This window comes from Argopecten irradians, chromosome 13 (genome assembly GCF_041381155.1).
Source record: "Argopecten irradians isolate NY chromosome 13, Ai_NY, whole genome shotgun sequence".
Classification (NCBI taxonomy): domain Eukaryota; kingdom Metazoa; phylum Mollusca; class Bivalvia; order Pectinida; family Pectinidae; genus Argopecten; species Argopecten irradians.
In genome coordinates, this window is record NC_091146.1 from 15517277 (window position 1) to 15540137 (window position 22861).

A 22861-nucleotide genomic window follows, 5' to 3' on the forward strand; every position below is an offset into this window, starting at 1 on the left:
CGAGATCTCGGGACTGCGCCGAGGCTTTCAGTTTTTCTGCCGGGCCTTGAGAGGTGAGGGTTGTGTTTTTGAAACCTATGTAATTTTTATATATTTGTCGCCCATCCTTTCCCTAATTTGCTGTTATCGTATAGTATGGAAATGCATCAACATTACTGTGTGTGTATTTTTCGCTGTCAGTCGATATTTTTGCTATATTTTTGAGGTTGAAATACTTGTGAAATTGTGCAATGTCGGACTTGGCATGTCTCGCTTTTAGACGGGTTTCGATAGTAAGTAAAAGTCTTCACTCTTGTGTTGAGAGCCGTTGGTAGGCTGGAAAAGAGTGGGAGCCTCCTGTGTTGAATTTCGGGGTTAACCGTTAAGGAGATATTTTGAGAATCTTCGCTGGAGAACGGTGTTTGTGAAATTGGAGGTTAAACTATCGATAATCGGCCCGGTGTGTAGCGCCACGTGCTCGGTCTTTCATTGATGGGTAGGAGTTAATTCTGGTAGCGAAAACGTGAGAATATTAGCAGCAAAATTGTCCATTTCACGGTACTTCCCACTGAGCCACGCGGGTATTTTCTTGTTGTCACCTTTACACATGTTAAATATTAATAAACTGTTAAATGAATTTGATGTCGTCCATTGTCCATACTCACTAGTACCTTTGAATATTGTAGCGAGACATAGGAATCTGCAAGCTAACGCGGCAGTCGAACCCAGAGCAAAACAAATTAATTGTATCATTCTTACTCTACGCTAATGACTGCGGTCGTAGCGAAACAAGTCGTTACAATTTGGCGCCCATGTAGGGACCCTAATTATCTGATTAATTAATTTGAGTTTTTGATAGTTGACTTACTTGCTCGTTTATTTACTAGGCGTTGAGACAAATCCCTGTGTGTGAAATTTATACAGGTGTACTGTTTACGTTTCGGTTGAGTGGTTACGCTTGTGTGTATAATTTCTCAAGTGTGAGCTATTTATAGCTTGCACTGTGTTTCTCTATTGTATTCTAGATTTAGTCTGGTTAGCTTGATTGACGAAACTTGTGTAGGCGTGTAACCTTAGTACTAGTGGGAATATGGACAGTGCGGATTTGGTTAATGAAATAGAGGCTTTACAAGCCCGTATACACACTTTAACTGCAGACATAGGGGCTCATGGGGGAAGTCGTGCGACAGGACATAGGGGAAGGATGGGCGGCAGTGTCACTGGGGAGGCCACTCTTGCAGGGGGGACCCCAGGGGAATTTGGCCGTGCTTATACACCCACGAGGGGTAGTTCCTCGAGGGCGAGCCCTGATTTAGTTAAACCAATTGTGACACCAGAATCGTACAATGGCCAGGGGAGTTATCGCGATTGGTTCACGCATTTCGACACCTGTAGGAATATTAATCGCTGGACAGACCAGCAAGCATGTCAATTTCTAGCAGTTAAATTAAAGGGGTCCGCGTTAAGGGTATTTTCTGATTTGTCTCCATATGAGAGGCAGGATTATGATACTGTCACGACAGCCCTTAAGGAGAGATTTGACCCAGATAGGGATACAGGAGTATTTTGGGCACAGTTACGGGGTCGAACGCGAAAGAAGGGTGAATCACTTGCTGATTTGGCTGGCCATATCCAACGGTTAACATGTAGGGCTTACCCTGAGGTTGATTCCTCGGCAAGGGGTACGATAGAAATACAACATTTCATTGATGCGTTGGACAATAAGGAAATTCAAAAACAATTAAGGCGGAATAAGCCAAGCACACTCGGGGAAGCTGTTAGAATGGCTCTGGATGAAGAGAGCTTTGACAAATTAGAGGGCGTGGCCAAAACAGCAAATAACCCTGTGGGTAGTCTAACCGAAAATAATTCTGCGCCTGAATCAGAATCTGAGTTATGTAAGTTAGAGAAAAGGGTAGCAGAGTTAGAGCAGTTGCTTCGTAAACATTGTATGGTTAAACCGCAAGGAAATTCCCCTGTCCCTGTTCCCCATCCCTATACCGTGCACGGCCAGGTTCCGAGGGGTCCCCAATGTTTCCGATGTAGTGGGTGGGGACATGTTCAGAGGGATTGCCCTTTAAACTAAGCAAGGCTAAGATGAGGGTCCCATCTTGGCCAAAGGACGCGGAGGCCCACCAAGGGGTTATGTTCATAACTGCAGGGGTTGGGGGACTGGATTCAAATAACACTGGTCCGCTAGGCGACGTACGGTTTTTAGTCGATACCGGCTCAGATATTACAACCATAGATATAAAAACCTTTGAGCGATTGTTTGACGGTAATATGCCGGATTTAGAGCCCGTAGGCCGTGCTTTCCTCACTGCGAATGGTGATAGACTAAATATAGCAGGCTGTTGTACGTTATTAATTACTATAGATGAGGAGGCGTACCCTCACCCTGTTCTTATAGCTGAGACCTCTGAGGAGGGATTGCTAGGTGTGGACTTCCTGTCAAAATACAGGGCAAATATTAACGCCTTTGATCGAACTGTAACTTTCGGTGCTTTACAGAAGGTTACTACGTCGGGTTCTCGACCCCGTGTGTGTAAGGTCACGGCGGTGCACGATTATACAGTAGCGGCGGGGCAGGAAGCGCTCATTACGGGATTAGCAGCTCGATGTGACCCTGGGGTCACTGAGGGTATTGTAGAGCCCAGGTCTCTCTGTGTAACTGATACTGAGTATCCAGAGTTTGTTCTCGCTAAGACTTTAGTACAATGTGATTCTTATAAAATGGTCCCTATTCGTGTAATGAATCCTGGGGATTCAGCTGTGGTCATTCAGAGGGGTTCTCTGGTAGGGTTGTTACACCCGATAGCCTGTAGTGTGACTGGCGTGGATAAGGGGGATAACTCGGATCAAGATCCTTTACTGCAAACGTTAATACAGGATACACAGGCAGCCGTAGATGAAGATAAGCGAGAGACTGTAGCCCGATTTCTTATGAAAAATAGAGATGTTTTCATGAAGGCCGATAAAAAGTTAGGTCGTTGTGATAAATATCTTCACGACATAGATACCGGTGATGCACTTCCTATTAAACAAAGAGCATATAGGCTTCCGATACATAAGCGTGAGGAGGTCGATAGGCAGGTTCGAGATATGATGTCAGAGGGGATCATAGAGCCGTCGGATAGCCCCTGGGCTTCTCCCATAGTGTTAGTTCAAAAACGTGATGGGTCCATGCGATTTTGCATTGATTATCGGAAATTGAACTTGGTAACTAAGAAGGACGCTTACCCTCTGCCGCGCATAGACGATAGTTTGGACGCATTGAATGGGTCATCGTATTTCACAACACTAGATTTGGCCTCGGGCTATTGGCAATTAGGGTTGGCGGAACAGGCGAAAGAGAAAACTGCGTTTACTACGGGCTCCGGTCTTTATCATTTTAATGTCCTTCCCTTTGGCCTCTGTAATGCCCCCGCGTCCTTTGAGCGTTTGATGGAGAGGGTCCTCACTGGGTTACATTGGAAGATATGTTTGGTTTACCTGGATGATATCATTGTGTACGCCAGTACTTTTGAGCAACATTTAGATAGGTTACAGCAGGTATTGGATTGTTTACATAGTGCGGGTTTACGCTTAAAGCCGCAGAAATGTAGACTATTTAGGACCGAGGTATTGTACCTCGGATTCGTGGTTTGTGCTGGGGGCGTAAAGTCTGATCCCGAGAAGGTCAATAAAGTTAGAAATTGGCCAGTCCCTTCCAATGTGACCGAGGTGAGGAGTTTCTTAGGCCTCTGTTCGTACTACAGAAAGTTTGTGAAGGGTTTCTCTGATATAGCTGTCCCATTATTTGACCTTACTAAGAAACATGCAAAGTTTAGTTGGGGTGCGGAGTGTCAGGAGTCATTTGATAGGTTAAAACAGACCTTGTGTGAGGCTGCTGTCCTGGCTTATCCCGATTTTGATAAACCATTCATTCTAGATACTGATGCTAGTGAACATAGCTGCGGGGCTGTTTTGTCTCAAATTCAGAATGGGGAAGAAAAAGTCCTATCATACTTTAGCACGACCCATGCTCCTTCAGAGTTAAAGTACAGTACGACCCGTAAAGAATTATTGGCAGTCATTAAGGCTGTTAAGCATTTCAGACATTATCTCTATGGGAGGGAGTTCACTATTAGGACTGATCATGCCTCTCTGAAATGGCTAGCTTCGTTCAAACAACCAGAAGGCCAGGTTGCTCGTTGGGTTGAGTTCCTTGACACCTTTCAGTATAAAATTGAGCATAGGAGTGGTACTAAGCACACAAATGCGGATGCCTTAAGTCGTAGGCCGGGGGGGTGTAGCAGTGTTGTGTTTGGGAATCAGTGGACCCATTCCGATGTAGAGCAAGCCCAGGGAGACGACCCTACGTTAAGCAAGGTTATACAGCTATTACAAGAGGATTACGCAAAGCCCAAGGGTGCTAGACTAGCGGGGCTAAACGTCGCAGGTTAGATTATATATCAGTCAGTGGGATCAACTCGAATTGCACGAGGGCCTATTGTATAGAAAGTGGTATAATGTCAAGACCCGGGAAACTTCTCCTTTACTGGTAATTCCCCAGGGGTGGGTCGTTGAGGTCCTTAGAAATGCCCATGACGCGCCATCTGGTGGTCACCTAGGTACCAAGAAAACCCTGGGTAAGTTACAGTTAAAATTTTACTGGGTAGGAATGCACCGGGACGTAAAACACTACGTACGCTCTTGTCGGATATGTGGGGCTAACAAAAACCCTGTAAGGAACCCCCGAGCCCCATTAGTGAACATGGGGGCAGTAGAACCTATGGAAAGGGTAGCTATAGATTTGTTGGGTCCTTTTCCCATTACTGACAGGGGAAATCGTTATATTCTGGTAGCAGGGGATTACTATTCAAAATGGAAGGAAGCTTACCCCCTCCCTAATCAAGAGGCTAAGACTGTGGCTGAGGTGCTTGTGAGTAAGTTTTTCAGTAGATTTGGGGTACCACGGACCCTCCACTCTGATCAGGGCCCAAATTTTGAGTCTAGGCTTTTCCAGGAGATGTGCGATTTACTGGGTATGCGAAAAACTCGAACCTCCCCGTATCACCCTAGTGGTGATGGGTTAGTGGAAAGGTTCAATAGAACACTAGTAGCAATACTTCGCTCCTATGTCAGTTTAGATCAGTCAGATTGGGACTTGAGGTTGCCTTTGGTAACTATGGCTTATCGTTCCAGTGTCCAGGAAACTACTGGGTATACCCCCAACCGCCTTATGCTAGGTAGGGAGGTTAATATCCCGCTAACTCTAATGGTTGAGCCCCCTCCACATAGTCCAATGACCCCCCATGAGTTTGTTGAGAGGCTACGGAGAGATAGTAATAAAGCTTTTGAAACTGTTCAGGTCCATGTTCGGCAGCAGCAGCATAAACAGAAAATATATTACGACAGGAAGGTACATGGCGAGGCTTTCAGGGAGGGGGATCAGGTATGGTTACATACAAATAGAGGAAAAAGGGGGTTAAGTCCCAAACTCATAAGTAGTTGGAGGGGTCCTTTCCTCATTAAGAGAAAGCTGTCCGATCTCAATTATGTCATTGTAAAGCCTGGTAGCAGGAACCAACAGGTGGTACACTTTAATCGTTTAAAACCCTATTATGAAAGGGATAGGGGGGAGGACCCAGAGCCCCCGGGGAGTTATCCCCACACAGTTTTAGGGGGCGAAATTGGGGTAGACGTCGGTGCTAGTAATGAGGAGCACATAGAACCCTTAGGGGACAGCAGCCTCCCTTGGGATGATATGGGGGAGTCTGAGGAACTACCCCAAGGTACGGAGGATGAGGGGAATCTAGAAACTGGTAACCCCTTGGAGCTAGAAATAGAGGGGGATTTCGGGGACCTACCAACCCCATTACCGAGGCGGCGCCGTAGGCGGCCCCCCGATTGGATGAGGTCAGGTGCTTATGATCTTACTTAGCATTGTATATAAGAGGGGTTATTATTGTTTTAGTAGTATTGATATTACAATGTGATAGGACTAACATTTGTTGTTCAACTTGTTTTTCATGTTTGCTGTATACTGGTGCCCCTGACCTGGGGGGGAGGAACTAAGGAAGAGGACCCAGGCCCCTGTGTCGTTGCTGGTGCCACAACGTCAAAGCGGTTTGGGGAAATACGTACGGCCCTGCCTGGACCCAGACGTCCTTATTGTTATTCCGGAGAGTGTGATATAAAGTGCCCGGAGGAACTTTGAGGTGATAAGTATCGGGACATTGGGGTGTTGCTGCTGGCCAGGGTAACAAAAAACCCCAGTACTTGATTCCAAGGAATTTCAGTGGTACACAAGGAGAACATTATAGTTTGGGCCCGATTGGGCAGGGTAAATAACTCCGAACCGCGCAGCACAGGGGTCTGGAGGACACCGTGTCGACCCCTGAATCTCCCTTCCCCCCCAGGGGGCATCAGAACTTTAAGGAATAATACGCATAGTGAGGAACATTCCATGCATTCATACCTAGTATTGATGAGTAGTTCCGTAATGTTCATGTCTAGTCTGTGGATGTATTTATGACCTGTTTTTATATATATATATTTCCTTTGTATGTTGTAGGGATATAGAAGCAAACATGAAACGACTAGTATCAGGCCAGGTGGCAATTATTGGCCATAGTTACATAACAAGACTTAGCAATCTTATCAATAACCCTAGGGAGGGGAGGTTTACTCGGGGATCTGGGATTGACGGGGGTGGGGGTTCGTCTCTATGGTAAGTCGGGGGGGAAAATTTGGGATTATTGTGGACTTGGTAGATCGAATGAAGAGGGAGGGATTTAGGCCGGGGGTAGTAATATTGCAGGTGGGGGGGAACGACCTAGATAGTAGGGAGGATAGGTTTCAACATTTCATGGGGGTCCTGCGTATGATACTAGATACATTAGATAGCTGGGGGGTAGAGCGGGTGGCCCTTATGGCGGTATTTCCGCGGACCCGGCATCGTGCGGTGACCGGGGCGGTAGTGTGCGGCTCGTCGAGCACGCATGTCTCTGGCTCTCTCCCTCGAGATGAGGGACCGGGGTCAGAGTTATGTGGCTCGGCGACGCCTCATGTCCCCCCGGCTGCTGAGCGATGGGGTTCATTTGAACCCCACGGGGATGCGGCGGTATTTTCATGAGTTGCGCCATCTCTCTATCCGGGAATTAAAGAAAATTTAGGTAGGTATATAGCCGGGGTTGGGGGGGGGGGACCCACATATACAATAGGTGGGGGAGGGGGGAGGTTGTTATGTAGGTGAAACTGGTGGTATGTAATGTTAAGTGTAATTGGTGGGGGCGACCAGGGGCATGTAAATAGGACTGTAGGTATAATTGTAGTTAGTTAGGGAGAAGGTCCAGGTGGTTAGGGGTGTCTCTGGTGGTAAGAGTTGATATGACCAACACCTCGAGATAACCCTAACAAGGACTTCTCCTATTCAAAATTGTTGGGGTGGGTATTTTTGGCTGTTAGGTATTCTGGCCACTGTGGGGACTATGGTTCTGGTGGTTAGAGTTGATACGACCAACACTGGGGTCTTGTACTCACGTGGTCAGACTTAATTAGTTTGGGAGGGAGCTATATAAGTAACGGGAAAAGTCTCTGGTCGACCCCAAATTTTCATTCGAGTTGGGTTAAGTAAAATCATAAGAGTGGCTTCCCCAGTCTTGTAGGATCGTTTAGGGCCCGGTGGAAAACTTTGTTTTGTTAATTGTATGTTTTTGTATTTGTGTACTTTTTTTTTTTCCCATAATGTCATATTTTTTCCTTTTGTTCTAAAGTCATGTAAAAAGGAGGTGGTGTCCAAGGCAGAAAGAAAAAAAATTATCTATGGGTACTTTTCTGATTTTGGAATTGTCTAAAAGTATAAAGGAAATTTAACTTGGTTAAAAGACTCTTGGGACATTGTTCTGGTTTTTTTTTTATAAATGCTGGAATCTTGTGAAACCCACAACATTAATGACAGCAAGGGATTATTATGTTTATCTATAATCTTAAAGTTTTCGTGTACAGAGTTCCGGGACATGGAGCTTAAACTTTTTCTGCCTTGGAAAATTATTCAACTCTCTAAGTTATGTTTGGTGATGTCTAACTTTGCACAGCGGAAAGTGTAACGCGTGCAAATATATATGTTAGGGGTAAAATCAATTGCTGATTGATGTCCATTTCACAATAACAATTATTATGGTCTCACCATTGTAATACTCGACAACATCTTCTAATATACATTTATTGCAAAAGTAAGCAAGGGTGCCTGTTACAATTCTTTTAGCACCCATTTCTGCGCTGAAATTATCCAGTCTGCTCCGAGGTCACTTGGCATTGTACATACGTCAGATGGTAGTACAATATATATATACGAGGCATCTGCAGTTGATTGCTAGGGCTGTAAAACAGGTATACAAAGAGAAAGAAATACAAAAGAAAAGGAATGAAAAACAACCATGCCCTAAGCTATATATATATAATCGCTACTAAGCAGATGTGATTGATGTACTCGTAGAGAAAATAGGTGATATTACAGGTGAGCTGAGTATTGAAGTTTGCTAGCCACCAGCTACTACCTATACCAAGGGCACATAACTCATGTGACTCTCTGAGCTGTCTGGGGGTTTCATAGCTTGTCTCTGACAATACTACATTTAAAGTGGAGGTTTTCGGGTACGTACCAGTGGTGTTACAAAATAAAGATATAATAATTGAATATCTGGGGGGAAAAAACCCTTAAAGATAAATAAAAGATAAGGAAATACTTGTGTAATTGGTTGAAAATGAAAATACGTAGATTTGTACAGGATTGCTTGATGAAATATAATACTTTCATTGTCTTAACCTCTGATGCGCTAGCATTGTGGTTATTTAGCAAGAATATCAATGTTGAACATCTTAGGGATAATTAATCGGTGATACTTGTACATGTTCTATACTTGTGATGTGATATAATTAATATTGTGTACTGGCATTGGGATGATTGTTATCTTTTTAAATCCCAATTCCACTTCAGGATAATTGTTATATAGAGAGTCCACCTCCTTTGTTTTTTTTTGGTACCTTGTTGTACAATTGTTTTGTTTTTTTTTTGTTGTTGTACATGTTATGATGGAGATTTTGGCCAGTGAGGAACAATTGAAGGATAATCATTAATGACATGTTCTATCTCCTGTTTAGAATGGCCGCGGTATGTTGATGCAGTTCTCACATTATTTTTTTTCGTGCAGTAAATTGTTAGTGGCTGCGGGTCGCATCCTGTCTAGGTGGTTGGGGGGACAATATAGGTAGTTTTTTTTTTTCTTTTTCTTTTTCCTTAGTTGACGTTTCCTTATTAAGGCATTATTGTCTTTGTGCAAAATTTTGGAATTTTTTTTTTTTTCTTGGATTACCTCCCTTTATTAAGAGATGTTTGATTTTGTGAACTTAAGGTTTTTCTTTCCTTAAATTACCTCCCCTTGATAGGTTCTTTAAAATTTAGTTTGGTTTTTTTTCCATCCTATTTTTTTTTTATTCTGGTTCAAGTTCGTGAACTGGATAGATAGGTTCTTAAAAATTTAGTTTGGTTTTTTCCGTTCTATTTTTTTATTCTAGTTCGAGTTCGTGAACTGGATACTTCCAAATTAGAAATTTGTGCATCTTGCTTTTGGCTTTAAATGTTTCAACTTTTGTTAGGAACTTTTTGGGTTATTTTTTTTCTTCAAATTATCTCCCTTAGATCAGTTTTACGGCTACGGGTCGCAGCCTGTCTAGGTGGTTGGGGGGTATGTAACGAAGCTGCGGTGCGCTTCGTTGCTATATATTCCGGAAATTATATTAACCGAGACTTTGGCGGGAATTTGCTGTGCACGAGATCTCGGGACTGCGCCGAGGCTTTCAGTTTTTCTGCCGGGCCTTGAGAGGTGAGGGTTGTGTTTTTGAAACCTATGTAATTTTTATATATTTGTCGCCCATCCTTTCCCTAATTTGCTGTTATCGTATAGTATGGAAATGCATCAACATTACTGTGTGTGTATTTTTCGCTGTCAGTCGATATTTTTGCTATATTTTTGAGGTTGAAATACTTGTGAAATTGTGCAATGTCGGACTTGGCATGTCTCGCTTTTAGACGGGTTTCGATAGTAAGTAAAAGTCTTCACTCTTGTGTTGAGAGCCGTTGGTAGGCTGGAAAAGAGTGGGAGCCTCCTGTGTTGAATTTCGGGGTTAACCGTTAAGGAGATATTTTGAGAATCTTCGCTGGAGAACGGTGTTTGTGAAATTGGAGGTTAAACTATCGATAATCGGCCCGGTGTGTAGCGCCACGTGCTCGGTCTTTCATTGATGGGTAGGAGTTAATTCTGGTAGCGAAAACGTGAGAATATTAGCAGCAAAATTGTCCATTTCACGGTACTTCCCACTGAGCCACGCGGGTATTTTCTTGTTGTCACCTTTACACATGTTAAATATTAATAAACTGTTAAATGAATTTGATGTCGTCCATTGTCCATACTCACTAGTACCTTTGAATATTGTAGCGAGACATAGGAATCTGCAAGCTAACGCGGCAGTCGAACCCAGAGCAAAACAAATTAATTGTATCATTCTTACTCTACGCTAATGACTGCGGTCGTAGCGAAACAAGTCGTTACACATGTATGCGGTGTGTTGCGTGTATGTTGTGCGAGGTGCGTGTTTTGGGAGACTGCGGTATGTTAGTGTTGTGTCTTCTTGTATAGTGGAACTGTTGCCCTTTTTTATAGTGCTATATCACTGAAGCATGCCGCCGAAGACACCAAGCAACACACCCCACCCGGTCACATTATACTGACAACGGGCGAACCAGTCGTCCCACTCCCTGTATGCTGAACGCTAAGCAGGAGCAGAAACTACCACTTTTATAGACTTTGGTGTGTCTCGGCCAGGGGACAGAACCCAGAGCCTTCCTCACAGGGGCGAACGCTCAACTCAAGGCCAAAAGGAAAGATAAAGTCAGTTAGGAAGAAGAGAAAAGATAAGATCCTAAATTTAGTCGCCTTTTACGATCATGCAATAGGGGCAGCAGGTACAATTCTAACGCCCTACCTGCAGGGCTGAGTTGAGCGTTCGCCCCTGTGAGGAAGGCTCTGGGTTCTGTCCCCTGACCGAGACACACCAAAGTCTGTAAAAGTGGTAGTTTCTGCTCCTGCTTAGCGCTCAGCAAAAAGGGAGTGGGACGACTGGTTCGCCCGTTGTCAGTATAATGTGACCGGGTGGGGTGTGTTGCTTGGTGTCTTCGGCGGCATGCTTCAGTGATATAGCACTATAAAAAGGGCAAAAGTTCTACTATACAAGAAGACACAATATGAATATACCTCAGTCTCCCGAAACACGCACCTCGCACAACATACAAGCAACACACCGCATACATGGGAGGCCGTCCTTACATGACCATAGCTGTTAATAGGACGTTAATTAATCAAACAAACAAATTGACGTCACACCAATGTGTATTGCCAACTGCTTCACAAAGGCAGTATTACCTCTGATGAGGTCAAATCGGGTGAACACCCTTGAAAAACGGGTGAATGGGTCAAAACAAGGGTCATGTGGGAAACAACATTTTAGTGTAATTTTTAACACTTTTTAAAAGCCTTAAATATGCATATATTTATTTATTTTTATATTGTTATTCAATAATATTTATGATTTTTTTGTAATTATATAATTAATATCTGATAATATATAAGAATATTGTATTAAAAATCTTTAAAATAAAATTAAATAAAATCCGGATTTTTTTTGTTCTACATTTGTCCGGTTTCAATATTATCTTTGACTAAACAAAATGGCGGCCATTGTGATTGTCTTGCCTGCCTACTGCAACAGGATACCGTTCACGTTGACGATGTTTTATTCATGTGAGTAAATCTTTGTCTGAAATTACAAGTGTTTGTTTTGAAGAATTTTGAAGAGATTATTTCTGACTTTGGACAGTATGAATCGGCCATGTCTAATTCTGTTAGGCCTAGTTGGCTCTGGCTAAAAACGATCGTAGACATCGTGATGCATGACTGAATAGATTAATTGCTACCATTTCACACCTTTATTAAAGTTTGTGTAAACACAAACATATCTACCTGCATTATACAAGGGTCTGATATGAGTCTTAAGCCCTGAGATGTAATCAAAATTGCGCTAATGGCTTGATCTGAAGTAATTTTGTGAGCTTTTTGACGCTTTGGTCCAAATGCTGAAAATCGGGTTATTTGATGACCCGCCGGGTCAATCGGGTTATGCATTCTAAAATGTCTGAAAACCGGGTCAACCCGGAGAAATCGGGTGAGTTGGCAATACTGCAAAGGTTGGCTTCCTGTTAAGAATAAGTTTCATTTTGAAACAGTTGCTGTCTCTTATATACAACACCATTCAAAATAAACTAAAATGCTATTGTAATATTCTGTTTTTCAACATAGATGAGCCTAATGTCATTAATACTAATAGTGATAAGTGTTCATCGCCCTGTTTGTTTACATTCCCGATGACGGACGGCAGCGATCTTTGATTAACAGTTAGGATCCCGTTAAAAACCCACTAGTAATAAATCGTCATTTTCGTAACGAGAATGGTTGTGTCGCATTGACATTTAAATATGCTTTTGTCTGTGGTTAATTTCTTAACATTTCGATACGCTGTCATGCGTATAATCGCCTGTATATGTAAAATAGACATTTTTAGACAAATATCGCTCACGTCTTACCTTTGCATCATTTCTGTAGTTTCTGCTCCTGCTTAGCGCTCAGCATACAGGGAGCGGGACGACTGGTTCGCCCGTTGTCAGTATAATGTGACCGGGTGGGGTGTGTTGCTTGGTGTCTTCGGCGGCATGCGTCAGTGATGATATAGCACTATAAAAAGAGCAACAGTTCCCACTATACAAGAAGACACAACATGAATATACCGCAGTCTCCCAAAAAACGCATCCCGCACAACATACACGCAACGCACCGCATACATGGGAGGCCGTCCTTACATGACCATAGCTGTTAATAGGACGTTAATTAATCAAACAAACAAACAAACAAAATATTTTATCAACTTAGATGAGTTAAAAACGGCAACTGACCTAGAGCCAGTATTCATTTTGGCTATTGTCAAAACAGCAAACCAAAAAAATGACAACAAAACCAAGGCTGGAGATCGACAGTATGGATAAGGAGCCATACATGTAACTTCAGCAGATCCAAGTCGGCCGAACATCAGATCTAATCCATGTGAGTACATCGAGTATCTGCACAAGAAACTGGAACATCGCGGGCGACATTAAGAACTGCTACCCAAGTTATACCTTACTGCTAATAAAGTTTTTACACACACACCTGCATGTGCAGTTCGAATACATTTGTCGATGTTGCATTTGTTGAATTAATATAATATATGATATTTGTTATGAATCACAATTACATAATTACTTTGCTCAAGAACGTGCCGAATGCGACTGCTGTGTAAATAGATGCAATCGTCCTGACTTTCTTAGCATCAAGTACACAAATCAGATGAATCTTTTCTCCGTTTTACCCACTGTCCCCCTCTTTTTGTATTCCACAAAAAGACTAATGCTGTATCTGTATAAATATAAAGAAAAAATTTTTGTTTTAATTTTGCCGTACTTGTATTTATAGTGTAATTAAATTTTTTTTGTAATTAAAGCAAAATATCGATATGGAGACATATTTTAACTTTTTAGCTAATATTTGCAATTTATTTAATTGCAAATGTTTAAAAATATGTATCGATCTACCGACGTTTTTTGTCACAATGAAAATCATTTGATAAGTTTGGTAAGAATAATGACAAAAGCCAACAAAATTATTTCTGTACGAAAATAATTTTCATTTTTGTTTCGTATTTTAGCCACCGTAGATATAACATTGGAAGATGCGGAATTGCCATCGTCCGCCTTCCGTAATTTGACAGCGCACTGCAACTTCCGGAATACCATGCATGGTGAAGCAGTGACATGTCAGGTAAGCAGGTGCTTTTGGTTTTGACAATGTCGAGGTACCTTACCATATTCTCGTCTTTCAGGGTACTTCTCCGTCTTCTACGATAAAAATGACGTAGCTATTTTCGCGAAACATGTTTATAGATATCTTCACGGTTCTTTGCACGGGTATTCTCATATATAGGTGTGCTTAAAATAGTGTTTCTGAATATTTCCTGTATTTAAATGATTGTTACTCAGGTTGTATTGATATAAAATGGTGACATATTTATTAGATGGTGTAATATATGGTTAGAATGTGTATATAGTCGATAAAAGGTTATATATTGTTATATAACATACGTGTACACGTGAGTGCGTGTCAGCATTAAGTGTTTATTAAGGTGTCGCGTGCCGTAAATGTATATAAATATGAATTATTTAAGTTTGTATGATTGTCTAAATACTTAGACTGATACTATATCAGGTATATCTATGGTATATTGTAGTCCTAGGTGAGCTGTAACATGGTCGAGGCCTAACAGCGGAATAAGGAATCAGATGGTGAATTATTGACCGAATGTCTTAGTACCTTCCGTATAGTGATCTGACAGGTCTTGTATATATGAAATATGGGAGGTTGGCTATTCTATGGTAGATAACTGCCCATCTGTGTAAGATGGTTGTGGAGGATTACTGCCCACCACTGTTCGTGAGACATTGACGGAACTCTGCCTGTCCAGCTAACGAGTTCATTACGTGTAGATGTTTATATGTGCTACTTGTTGAGGTCTATATGTATATAGGGGGGTGAGAGAGTTATTGTATTGTATTTGTTGTTGTGCATAGTGTAATTCAATATTGTAAATAATGTAAATACATTGTGTTGTGATCTATGCCCGAAGCTGAACTATTTGCTAACTAAACGAAAATCCTCTGCCCAAATCTTGTTTTTAACTATTTATTAAATTTTCTTTACAACAGGGTGCTGTCTTCTTACCCCTATTTTTCCAAAAAATGTCATCTCCCTGTTACCGTTACTGTCTGAAAGTAATTTATATTCAAAACCTTAGTTTCACTGATCTAGGGCCACTTAAATAATGAATTTCGGAAAAAAAAGATTATTACTGAGATTGCTACGACGTTATTTTGGTTGTAGAAATCTCCTGTTATCTTCTAAATATTTTTTCCTGGATATTTGAAGGTTAAGGTGCAAAGATGGTTTTGAAAAGCGAAATTAGATTGTATCCGAAAAAACAAAGACATGCTATTGATTTATAGTGTATATTTAGATTATTTCTACTTCTTTTTTTGTTGGAAAAAAAAACGCATTTTCGCATGCAATAGGGAGAATTCGTTTAACTCCCGATATTTTTATAAAATGTAATATCAGGGAAGATCACTAAAACATTTCTATTGCGAGAATAATATTTCATTGGTTACATGTAATATAATTTTTCCAGCGAAAATCGTGCTTTTTGATGCCATATCCAGGAAACAAATGTTGAATTTTGTTTAAGTAGTGACATGATGCGTAGTTTGTGGTGGTCTACCGTCATAAAATAAAAATCGGCCGTGGGCTGCTGTGCACCTTTTACACTCATTAAAGGTAAAAGTCTCCTTTTTAGCTCACCTTGTCCGAAGGACCAAGGTGAGCTTATGCCATACCGTGGCGTCCGGCGTCCGGCGTCCGTCGTCCGTCGTCCGTCGTCCGTCCGTCCGTCCGTCCGTCAACAATCGACTTCTTCTCCATAACCGCTGGCCGGATTTCAACAAAATTTGACTGGTAGCATCCTTATGGGCTACTAACTGAAAATTGTACAAATGATGGGGCTGACCCCCCAGGGGCCTGAGGGGCGGGGCCAAAAGGGGTCAATTTGGCTATTTCCATATAAACGACTTCTTCTCTGAAACCAAGCTTGGGATAGCACCCATAATGCAATGGTAATATCATTATAGGGTGGGGATTCAAAATTGTACAAATGATGTGGCTGACCCCCCGGGGGCCTGAGGGGCGGGGTCAAAAGGGGTCAATTTGGCTTTTTCCATATAAACAACTTCTTCTCTGAAACCAAGCATTGGATAGCACCCATAATGCAATGGTAGCATCCTTATAGGGTGGGGATTCAAAATTGTACAAATGATGGGGCTGACACCCCCCCCCCCCCCCGGGGGGGCCTGAGGGGCGGGGCCAAATGGGGTCAATTTGGCTATTTCCATATAAACGACTTCTTCTCTGAAACTAAGCATGAGATAGCACTCATAATGCAATGGTAGTATCTTTATAGGGTGTGGATTTGAAATTGTACAAATGATAGGGCTGACCCCCGGGGGGCCTGAGGGGCGGGGTCAAAAGTGGTCAATTTGGCTATTTCCATATAAACGACTTCTTCTCTGAAACCAAGCATGGGATAGCACCCATAATGCAATGGTAGCATCCTTATAGGGTGGGGATTCAAAATTGTATAAATGATGTGGCTGACCCCCCGGGGGCCTGAGGGGCGGGGTCAAAAGGGGCTAATTTGGCTATTTCCATATAAACGACTTCTTCTCTGAAACTAAGCATGGTATAGCACACATAATCCAATGGTAGCATCTTTATAGGGTGGGGATTCAAAATTGTGCAAATGATGGGGCTGACCCCCAGGGGGCCTGAGGGGTGGGGTCAAAAGTGGCCAATTAGGCTATTTCCATATAAACGACTTCTTCTCTGAAACTAAGTACGGTATAGCACCCATAATACAATGGTAGTATCCTGATAGTGTGGGGATTCAAAATTGTGCAAATGATAGGGCTGACCCCCCGGGGGCCTGAGGGGCGGGGTCAAAAGTGGTCAATTTCCATATAAATGACTTTTTCTCTGCAACTTAACATGGGATTACGCTCATAATGCAATGGTTACATCCTTATAGTCAATTTTGCTTATTTTTCTAATTGTCAGAGTCTTGTGATAATTACTAACAAAAAACCAGGTGAGCGATACAGGCCCTCTGGTTCAAATACCTTTTACCAAAATATTGTATTTTCTGAATCTGGGATTATCAGGCTTACCCCAATACAAAGTTTACTACATGTATAGTTTTCATATGAAAAGAAACAAAACTTGTGACCATTATTTATTCAATTGCAATAAGATTTCATACAAATTTAAATAATATGTGATGGTAACTTGATTTTGATATGCATCTCTTTGAGTTCTGAATGCTCCTTTACCAAAAAGGTTAAAATCTCTTTTAAGTTCTTTGTAACTCAAGTGACCTTTAAGGCCATTTTATCTTCTGTTTTCATAAAATTTACTAATAAAGCATTTCCTTCTTTTCAAAATATACTACAATATGACAAGGAAATAGAGTTTTTAGCTATTGCCATGGTGCGGCGTCCGTTCGTCCGTCGTCCGTCAACATTTCCTTTAAATCGCTACTTGTCCTAGAGTTCTGCATGGATTTTAACCAAATTTGGTCAGAAACACTTCCTTAGGGGAAGGGGATCAGATTTTGCATAAATGGTGACCCTGACCCCCTGGGGCAGGAGGGGCGGGGCCCAATAGGGGTAATAGAGGTAAATCCTATAAAACGCTACTTGTCCTAGAGTTCTGCATGGATTGCAACCAAATTTGGCAGTAACTTCCTTAGGGGAAGGGGATCAGATTTTGCATAAATGGTGACCCTGACCCCCCTGGGGCAGGAGGGGCGGGGCCCAATAGGGGTAATAGAGGTAAATCCTATAAATCGCTACTTGTCCTAGAGTTCTGCATGGATTGCAACCAAATTTGGCCAGAAACTTCCTTAGGGGAAGGGGATCAGATTTTGCATAAATGGTGACCCTGACCCCCCTGGGGCAGGAGGGGCGGGGCCCAATAGGGGTAATAGAGGTAAATCCTATAAATCGCTACGTGTCCTAGAGTTCAGCATGGATTGCAACCAAATTTGGTCAGAAACTTCCTTAGGGGAAGGGGATCAGATTTTGCATAAATGTTGACCTTGACCCTCGTGGGGCAGGAGGGGCGGGGCCCAATAGGGATAATAGAGGTAAATTCTATAAATCGCTACGTGTCCTAGAGCTCTGCATGGATTGTAACCAAATTTGGCCAGAAACATCCTTGGGGGAAGGGAACAGAACTTGTGTAAATTTTGACTCTGACCCCCCCGTGGGGCAGGAGGGGCGGGGGCCCAATAGGGGAAATAGATGTAAATCCTATAAATCGCTACTTATCCTAGCGTTCTGGATGGACCGTAACCAAATTTTGGCCAGAAACATCCTTGGGGGAAGGGGAACAGAACTTAAATAAATTTTGGCTCTGACCCCCCGGGGGTATGAGGGGCGGGCCCAATAGGGGAAATAGAGGTGTAAATCCTATAAATCGCTACTTGTCCTAGAGTTCTGCATAGATTGTAACCAAATTTGGCCACAAACATCCTTTGGGGAAGGGAAACAAAACTTGTATAAATTTGGCTCTGACCCCCCATGGGGGCAGGAGGGGCGGGGCCCAATAGGGGAAATAGAGGTAAATCCTAAAAATCGCTACTTGTCCTAGAGTTCTGCATGGATTGTAACCAAATTTTGCCTGAAACATCCTTGAGGTTAACAGAATTCGTATAAATTTTGGCTTTGACCCCCCCTGGGGGCAGGAGGGGCGGGGCCCAATAGGGGAAATAGAGGTAAATCCTAAAAATCGCTACTTGTCCTAGAGTTCTGCATGGATTGTAACCAAATTTTGCCTGAAACATCCTTGAGGTTAACAGAATTCGTATAAATTTTGGCTTTGACCCCCTGGAGCAGAAGAGTGGGGCCCAATAGGGGAATTAGAGGTAAATATTCAAATTCCTTTAGAAAAGAAACAATGAACTTATATTCAGAACATTACATAGCATTACAAACCAGGTGAGCGATACAGGCCCTCTGGCCTCTTGTTAATTGCATGCAGGTACGTTAGAATTGTACCTGCTGCCCCTATTGCATGATCGTAAAAGGGACTAAATTTAGGATCTTATCTTTTCTTTCTCCCTAAATTACTTTGTTCTTCCTAGAGTCTCCCTTGACACCACCTCACTTTTTGGCCTATGGTTGAGCGCTCGCCCCTGTGAGGAAGGCTCTGGTTCTGTCCCTCTGGCCGAGACACACCAAAGTCTATAAAAGTGGTAGTTTCTGCTCCTGCTTAGCGCTCAGCATAACGGGAGTGGCACGACTGGTTTGCCCGTTGTCCAGTATAATGTGACCGGGTGGGGTGTGTTGCCTGGTGTCTTCGGCGGCAATGCTTCAGTGATATAGCACTATAAAAAGGGCAACAGTTCCACTAAAACAAGAAGACAACAACACGAATATACTGCAGTCTTCACCCAAAACACGCACCTCGCGCAACATTCACGCAACACACCGCATTCATGGGAGGCCGTCCTTACATGACCATAGCTGTTAATAGGACGTTAATTAAACAAACAAACAAACAAAAAGTATCCATTACTAGCAAATTGTCTTTTAATAATGACACAAATATCCTCATTCTGATTGAAATACAGATCCTTATAACCACTCGTTCAATAGAGGCTCTTATCTAACGTAATGATAAAAAAGGATCTGTATTAAATGAGATTAAAATATCCTTGTCCTTAACGGCACCATACATTGTATGTAAAGAAAAGTCTGGCTGCCATTTTGGATTTCTTGTTCATTTCTTAACAAACTAGTCGATTGTAGGTGTTTAATCATTATAGTATGTTAACCAAAGTAATAGCATGACCTAGAAAAATAACTTTTTTTAAATTAGTTCCTTTTCCAACAATATATGACTTCACAAATTCTAGGGATTTGCAGCAAAATGTCAACAAAAAATAGTTTATTCACATGAATAGACTCTTTCCTACCTAGCATTTTGAAAAATAGAATGAAAGATTTATTTCCTTTTTAACTTGTAATTCTAACTAGAAAATCACTCTAAAAAAGAACCTTCTACCGTTATGCCTTACTTAACTCCCGGTGTGTTGTCTGTGCTGCGCCTAAGTCATGCTTCGCTCCATGGTTATCAAAATTGTATAGTCGATATGACATTCCCTCTCCTGGTCATTTTAATCAATTATTAAAGTGAAGAGTCGGGCAAAAGAAGGCTAAAGTCGGTAAAATGATGTGAGTAATCCAGAATAAATTCTTATGAAATAGACATATAACAATCTCCCGTCAAAATAATGCCCGTGGTTTCATTTCCATCCAGCCTCGCTTTCAAAAAGTCAAGCAAATTTATTTTAGAACTTTGCTATTTACACTGGGCTGTCCCGTTATTTCACTGTTAAAAACTGGACAACGTAAGCAGAACATGACCGTCGTTGTTCGATATGTAAGAACTTTTGGAAGACCAACCCGCTCATTAAGACTGATTTTTTTTTTTACCGACTATTAACTTTAATGAACAAAATGATAATACTACCAACACAGAATATTATTAAATAGTTTCTTTTATTCAATCCTCATTAATGGAGGGATCGCTATATTCGTGGACGTTTGTTTCTGTTTACCTTTAAATGACAGCCACAAAAATGGAATAAATTACAAGCTTATTACTGTTAAACATTGTCAATATGGCAATACTGAAGTGGTTTCAAACAGATTATCACAAAAGTTTCTCAGCGTGAATTTAAACTAATAGGTATGATGTAACTTCATTGGAAAATGGTCATTTATATCTGAAGTATTACACTGGAGGAATAATGTCATTAAGCTATTTCCAAACATCAAAGGCATCAATCACTCAAAAATCAAGAATTAGAAACTGCGCACACAAACTACATGGACCAAAGCAGTGCAACAGGAACTCAACATTCTTAGACACGATCAATAATGAAAAAGCATTAATATCTTAAAAGGTGCATCAGGCCCAAATGTTTATAATTGACTAAACAACTTTTTATTGTCGTAAAGTTGGTTATCTTTGGTATTATTGCTTGATTTACATTTTAGCGGATTTTTTTCATTTGCACGATCTAGCTAAAGGTCTATATAAAAAATGTGTCGCGATATAACCAGCTATTACTGTAATATACATGGTAAAACGTACCTTCCATTTTTGACTTTTAACATATTTCATTGTCTGCACAAGTGAATGGCATAAGTATATATTATAATTTTATATTATAATTGAATTTAATAAAACACAAAGATTTATTTCTTGTATAAAATGGTAAGACGGTTGTTATTCTTGCTTCACGCTGAACCCGCTCTACCCAATCCTTACATGCTTACATGTATTCAAGTACAAATAAAAAAGCATCAATTTGTACTCACCAATTGAACAATTATTAAATTTAAATTTAACTATCTAAACAAATATGTCTAATTAACACAAAATGTCTATGAAAAACTAAAATCTAAGATAAATATTCGATAAGAAAATTACCTCGCTTTGTCGGGATAAAAGAAACAAGCCCAGGTTTTTCCAATCGATTACTTTTTAAAACTTAAAATCACGACATGACTATGATGATGTTTTAAAAGAAGTGTTGTCTGTGAATAAACATGCTGTTGATTCTAGTTTATCAGCTGTAACGTTTATAAGAATAAGGAAAAGGTGATGCCCACTAATTGAGCCTTGGAGAACTCTCGATACCGATAAAAGAAGAACCGTTAACATAGAACTTTTGTTGTCCTGATAGTTAAGAAGTTTTCTATCTAGGAAAAGAATTTACCCGAAATATTATATTGTCACGACCGCATTAGTCTATTTGTAATATACAAATGTTTTATGTTGTTTATCTGTATGTCGTGTGCACGCTTTTGTATGGCACGAATGGAAGTACGACTATTGACCGGAAGCGCACGTTAGAAAGGTGAGCGAGCTTGACTACAGGTAGAGTACGCCGTGAGTAATGGCCGTGAATTACCTGTAGTGGGATTATTTCGAATTGTCGTAGGAAACGGGGACGGAATACAGACTGTGTTGAGTAACTAATGTTTTACTATGCTGTTGTTTCACTAATTTCTCCTGCTTAGCGCTCAGCATACAGGGAGTGGGACGACTGGTGCAACAGCTGTCAGTATAAATGTGACCGGGTGGATGTGTGTTGCTTGGTGTCTTCGGTGGCATGTGTCAGTGATATATCACTACAGAAATGGCAACAGCTCCTCTATATAAGATGATACATCATAAATATTCCGCAGTCTCCCTAAACACGCACCTCACACAACATGCACACAACACACCGCATACATGAGAGGTCGTCCTTACATAGATTACCATAGCTGTTAATAGGACGTTAATTAATCAAAGAAACAAACAAAAACTATCCTTGAATGTATATTATTCCGGATAAATGTATTTCTAGTGTATTTGTGATCGTGCGGTAAAATCATGCGTAGCGATTGATGAACAGTAGGGTTGTATATATGTATTGTCTTTGACTTAGTTTTACTGTGATTATTTCATTTTAGATATGTTATAATGCTTAGTATAAGTCATTTGCCGGTGATTTATTACATATGTACAGGTAAATTAGGTCAGCGAGTTCGCCGATGTTAAAATGAACAGAAGGCCGTAGTGGCCATAAATACACATTATGGTATGAATTATTGTAAACCGAAACGTGCTTGGATTTTGTTATTATATTAAATATTAATAACACATTTTATTTGTGCATAATTTATGTGGTAGTTATGTGTCGTAATATATGAATGGCTAATTTGGTTAATTAAATTGTTAGAATGTCTTTGTATTGAAGTTGTGAGTATGAATGTTTGGTTTGGAGTTGTCACATCACATACTTTTGTTATGTGTATTTTAAAGCTTTCTACAACGGAGTGGAGTTAGTGTGTGTACCAACAGGACACTGCTACCTTAGTTTCGGCAACAGGACCAGTTAGAAACTTCGGTCAGCCACGGGAAGTTTGAGGGAATAAACAGGCGGGTCAGGGTGCCACAGGAAGACGTCACGGCCGTCCATATGTATGACGGTGAAGTGATAAGCGTCGAGAATAGACGTTTTAGCATTGTGG

The 22861-nt window shown here is 41.3% G+C and overlaps 1 long non-coding RNA gene across 1 annotated transcript; it reads left to right on the top strand.

The window, feature by feature from the left end:
- Positions 1-7225: 7225 nt before the first annotated feature.
- On the top strand, positions 7226-10411 carry LOC138305906 (uncharacterized). Its single transcript, XR_011205731.1, has 2 exons — positions 7226-9411; positions 9492-10411. It is a non-coding gene; the product is annotated as an uncharacterized lncRNA (long non-coding RNA).
- Positions 10412-22861: the final 12450 nt, after the last annotated feature.